Source organism: Rhinopithecus bieti, unplaced genomic scaffold (assembly GCF_001698545.2).
Source record: "Rhinopithecus bieti isolate Rb0 unplaced genomic scaffold, ASM169854v2 scaffold_7684, whole genome shotgun sequence".
Classification (NCBI taxonomy): Eukaryota; Metazoa; Chordata; class Mammalia; order Primates; family Cercopithecidae; genus Rhinopithecus; species Rhinopithecus bieti.
The window spans coordinates 1,022,540-1,028,266 of NW_016806071.1; the positions used below are offsets into that span (position 1 = coordinate 1,022,540).

General features: G+C 45.5%; 1 protein-coding gene across 3 annotated transcripts in view; it reads right to left on the reverse strand.

Annotated features, from left to right (window-relative positions):
- JARID2 (jumonji and AT-rich interaction domain containing 2) overlaps positions 1-5,727 on the reverse strand; it is a 284,760-nt gene that overhangs the window by 276,125 nt on the left and 2,908 nt on the right. Inside the window, exon 1 of one of the 3 annotated variants that reach the window (XM_017874509.1) lies at positions 5,306-5,409. The exons of 1 other annotated variant lie outside the window; for it this stretch is intronic. The gene's annotated coding sequence lies outside the window, so the exon portion shown is untranslated. Of the gene's footprint in view, positions 1-5,305; positions 5,410-5,727 lie in introns of those variants that run through there. One more of the 3 variants, XM_017874511.1, reaches the window with a different exon arrangement.

A 5,727-nucleotide genomic window follows, 5' to 3' on the forward strand; every position in this document is an offset into this window, starting at 1 on the left:
AAAAAAAAAAAAAAAAAAAAAGTGGGGAGCGAACCATCTGGCTGGTTTTTCACCGTACTTTTCTCATCTGTAAAATGGACTCAAAAACCCCTTTTCTCAAACTCACAATGTAGGCGGTTATTTCAGAATTGACTGAGTCCTCTCTTCACAACACCGTTAAGAGAAGTGGGGTGCTGTGTCGTCATCTGGAGGTGTTTTCCATAATCCAAGCTTTTCTGGGACAGTTCTTCAAATGGAAAAAAGAGGCCCAGGAGACGTGGGCAGCACCTTTACAATAGTGAAATCTGTGGCAAGACAAACTGGTAAAAGTGTAAAAAAAGGCCGGGCGCGGTGGCTCAAGCCTGTAATCCCAGCACTTTGGGAGGCCGAGACGGCGGATCACGAGGTCAGGAGATCGAGACCATCCTGGCTAACACGGTGAAACCCCGTCTCTACTAAAAAATACAAAAAACTAGCCGGGCGAGGTGGCGGGCACCTGTAGTCCCAGCTACTCGGAGGCTGAGGCAGGAGAATGGCATAAACCCGGGAGGCGAAGCTTGCAGTGAGCTGAGATCCGGCCACTGCACTCCAGCCTGGGCGACAGAGCGAGACTCCGTCTCAAAAAAAAAAAAAAAGTGTAAAAAAAACCCAGAGACCCAGAGTGGTGGTCTGGCTGCCAGTGGCTGCTCACGCGGGAATGACCTAGACTTTGCCCTCTGGGACAATCTGTGTGGGCTCTTTCCTACAGCCTAAGAGAGCAAGAAAGACAAAAGCCACCAGCAAGAAGTGACAGGAACAGAAGTCCTGGAAACAGGAGTCTTCCACCAAGAGCAAAATGACAGGTCAGCTCCACTTTTAATAATTTTATTCTGAATCAGAATTGAATGTTAAAAATCTTTATTTGGTCAGGCACGGTGGCTCACGCCTGTAATCCCAGCACTTTAGGAGGCTGAGGTGAGCAGATCATGAGGTCAGGAGTTCAAGACCCGCCTAGCCAACATAGTGAAACCCAGTCTTCACTAAAAACACAAAAGTGAGCCGGGTGTGGTGGCATACACTGGTAGTCCCAGCTACTCGGGAGGCTGAAGCGGGAGAATCGCTTGAACCTGGGAGGTGGAAGTTGCAGTGACCCGAGACCACGCCACTGCACTCTAGCCTGGGTGACAGAGAGAGACTCCTCTGTCTCGGGAAAAAAAAAAAAAATTCTTTATTAAAAAAACCTGAAGCTGGCAGAAGGTTATAAGATTGTCTGAAGTCCCAATAAAGATTAAAACCTAGAAGGATAATGAGAATAAAATCTCGCTCACTCTTATTCTACAAAACTGTAGACAGATATCATGGAGTTCCCACCTCCCATAATAAAAGATGCCTGCAAAGGTGAGGCAAATATGGAAAAGGTTTATGGAAAAAAGGAATCAGAAAAACAAAGACTAGGGGCCTGGAAAAGCAATTGTGGCTTGTCTTAGGGAGTCACAGGAATAAAGAGTACAGTTATCTGGAAGACAGAAAAAAAACAAAAGATAATTGAGCACACAGAAAAACAGATTCAATTGGTTTCATTTTTATTAACAGGTAAGTCTTAAGGATTTGAAAGGGAACAGACCTTCGACAATATCTCATAAGTAAAACAATATATAATTAAAGTTGCCAGATTACAAGATTCAAGCTTCTAAACTCCATGAATTAGGTGCAAAATTACGAATCTTTCTGTTCCCTGCCATTCAGTGAATGGCACAATTATTTTAACTCCAAAAGTAATACAATCACCACAGTAGGACTACTTTAAACTGATCCACACTTTACCTAAGTTGCTTGGCATGAAGCAGACAGGGAGTCCAGTTTAGCATTTGGGGATTAAGGTTAAACATAGTTGGAAGCACTCTTACGAGAGATGACAAGAACCAGAAGTTGGTTAGTTAATGGAAACAAGTTTGTTAGACAAGACACAACTTTTTAAAAAAGATATTCCTTAACATTTTATATTAACCGACAAAGACAAATCTACTTTTAATTACCATTTTTTTGAAATGAGGCCATGGGTCTTATTTCTGAGCTTAAGTCTCTGAGCGTTCTGTTGTTCCACATTATGCTGTTTTGCTTGCTAGGGAAGTCTGGGCGTAACTGAAGTTTGGTTCTTAAAAGGGAATCACTTGCAAAGCAATGCGTGTGGACAGTCCTTACAGATTTTCCCAAAAGTCTTATAAATGTCTGACCCACATTTTTTTTTTTTTTTTTTTTTTGAAACGGAGTCTCACTCTGTTGCCCAGGCTGAAATGCATTGGTACAATCTCAGCTCACTACAACCTCTGCCTCCCAGGTAGAAGCAGCTCACTGCAACCTCTGCCTCCCAGGTAGAAGCAGCTCACTGCAACCTCCGCCTCCTGGGTTCAAGTGATTCTCCTGCCTCAACCTCCTGAGTAGCTGGGATTACAGGCATGTGCCACCACACCCAGGTAATTTTTGTGCTTTTAGTAGAGATGGGGTTTCGCCATGTTGGTCAGACTGGTCTTAAACTCCTGACTTCATGATCCACCCACCTCAGCCTCCCAAAGTGCTAAGATTACAGGCATGAGCCACTGCGACCGGCCCCAACTCTTTTTCACGCTCGTTTCAAGGTTGACGTAATACTTAACTGTAATTACAATAATAAGCCCAACTGGAATAACCAGATTTGGGAACAAACAATTGACACTTAGCAAGACTTCTGGGTGAAAGCCAAAGGGAACAGAGGTACTTCCCAGAGCTGCCCAGGACCTTTGTCCTAGCGTATCACTCAGGACGTTCTGCAGCCAACAGGACAAGTAGGATGGGTAGGGAAAAGGTGGTTAGGAGAGCTGCTACTACTGCAATCCTGGGGGAGACGTGGACCAGTAACATCAGGATGATGACAGCAAAGCAGCCAGAATTCAGACAATGTCAGGAGTGTGAGTCCTCACACCATCATGAGCAAGGGCAAACCACTAGCTTAAAAATGTTCAGTTGTCTGGGCGCAGTGGCTCACACCTGTCATCCCAGCACTTTGGGAGGCCGAGGCAGGCAGATCACCTGAGGTCATGAGTTCAAGACCAGCCGGGCCAATATGGTGAAATGAAACTCCATCTCTACTAAAATACAAAAATTAGCCAGGTGTAATGGTGGGTGCCTGTAATCCCAGCTACTCGGGAGGCTGAGACAGGAGAATTGCTTGAACCCTGGAGACGCTGGTTGCAGTGAGCAACCACTGCACTCCAGCCTGGGCAGCTAAGCAAGACCCTGTCTCAAAAAAAAAGCAAACAACAACCAAAAAAATGCTCTCTAGCTCAGCCTTCACCAAGTGTTTTAACAAACTACGCTTAATATGACATTCCCGTGTCTTCAATGAAAAAAAAAAAGAAAACAGTTCCATTTTGAAGGTAACAGACACCAATTATATACTCCAAAAGATTTTCTTGTTCTGAAGGAGGAAAGTTTAAATAACCTTTGGAGCAAGGTATATATTAACACTGGAGTTCTTTCCAAGGCACTTGGAAGTGCATCAATAGCCTTCAGCCCAGCAACAGGGACTGGTTTAACTCACTTATGAGGAAACAGGCATTAGCAAGTACCAAATAATTCTAGTTGTCTATTTGGGCCAGTGGCTACAGGGACATATGAGTTGGTTATTATCCAGGTTATTATTTTACTGTAGGTTAATATCTAAGTTGGATTACTTGTCGACATAATCTTTCTTTCAAATTTTAGTGAAACTTTGGACTTGATTGTGTTTTCCTTCCGTATCCCTATACAGTGATAGGAGCCAAACTGCCACTGCCCTGCACTTAAGTAACACAGCAAGATTTTCCACTACTAGAAACAAGTAGCTGGAAAGCCATGTAAACATCCCAGGGAAGAAAACATACAGCAATAACATAACGTACAAATTTCCCCCCCACCCCACCAACTGTAAAATAACGTGACTGAACAATTTGTGATGAATGAGTTTTAAAACAGAAAACCTCATAAATCCAACCACTGTATTTTTTGTGTTCTTCCTACTTTTTTCTTCACAATTTTATGTAGTTATAATTATAGTAAATCCTTTTGAAGCTTATAACAAAAACGTTTTCCAATTTTTAAATCATACACTTTTAAATCAGAAAATTAGATACTTAAAACTTGCAGCCTAGTGGTACAAATTCTGCTTGAGCTGTCCTAGAAAATCAAACTGGCAATTTGTTTTCATGCTAACTACATGAATTACTATCTTCACATGGCAGAGATTTTCTATTTCAGATACCTGCTATAAAGCAAAGATCAAACAGCGGTGAAGCCCCAATATCCTATCTGTTATTCTCCCTAGGAATAACCAGGCAGTAGAATGATGGAAACAGCAGAAAATATCCACAGTGCAAAACATGCAACTGTTTTTATTGTCCAAGTGGATTGGGGCTTTCAAAGGCAAATGTTTTCTGTTATTTAAGGTATTGCAGTGGGAGTCGTGCCCAATACAATTAAGACAGGATTACATTGCAATTTATGAGTTTCTCAAGGACATCATTTATTATGAAACATAACAATCATTTCTCCCAAAGCCTACTATCGACAATCGCACCCCCAACTCTGCTTTGCTAAAGTAATAAACTAAATGGCAACTCAGCAGGCATTCCTGGCTTTTGAGACCAACTGTGGGAAACATGCTGCCTTCCACCAGCTCAAGTAATAATGCCACCTTACATATAAAGAGGCATACTGTTTTACATCTTTCATGCACATGATCTTTTCAGTGACTTAGTTAAGTGGCAATGGCAGGTATTTTTCCACTTTACAAAAGAGGAAAGAGAATCCCAGCCCCTGGTTTCCCTGCTCAGAAGAACTAAGCCCAGAGCACCTTGAGACTTAAAGGAGTCCTATGTCTTCTCAGTACATTTGTCAATGACAAGCCTTCCTTTGGTCCAGACCCCCAAAATTACACTCAGTAGGCACAAAGCCGGCACAGCAAAGGAAAGCCCCCACCATAGTACAGCAAAGCTTCCAGAAAGAGCAACAGTTGCTGCTGTGCAGCATCATCATGAAAGCCATCCGGCCACATCCTGCTGAAGCAACCCTAACACGCCTTAAAGTGACAAGGTGGCCAAATCCACAACAAAGCAGAGCTTTCCCTGAATACTTTCATTTCTTTACATAAGCACTAGAGAAGGGACAGATGTACCACGCTAGTCATGCAACACCATCAGGAGACCTGGAACAGAGGAAGTTAAAACATTCCTGCAGAAAGGAGGCGCCTCCTCCCCGCTTCCCGCTTCCCAAGTGGCATCAGAACAGGGTCCAGTGGCACTCCTTTGGGGACCAACAGCTCCCCGGCGCTCACCTGGTGGGAAGCGCGACGCTCCGGAGCGGAAGGCAGAGGCCGAGCGCATCTTCCTCCTCTTCCTCCTCCCACGCCGCAGCCCTGCTCTGCGGCAGCCCCCGCCTCCGCCCCGCTCCCTCCTCCCCCGCCGCCCCGCGGCGCCTGGAACCTCCCGCCCGACTTTTGACGTCACGGAGGAGGAGGGGAAGGTTCCACCCGAGCCCGTCCCTTTGTGACGTCACAATGACAACAGAGCGCGGCCGGAGCGTTGGGGAACCGAGCGCCGCGGGGGGGTGGAGGGAGGGAAGAAGGGCTGGGGCGCCGGCGCGCGGCGGGGAAGAACCGGGGGGAGGGGAGGGGCGCGCTGACGTCTCGCCGGCTTAACCTGTTGCTCTCGAGACTGCGTCGGAGCCCGCAGGCAGGGCCGCGGGAAGCGGGCCGGG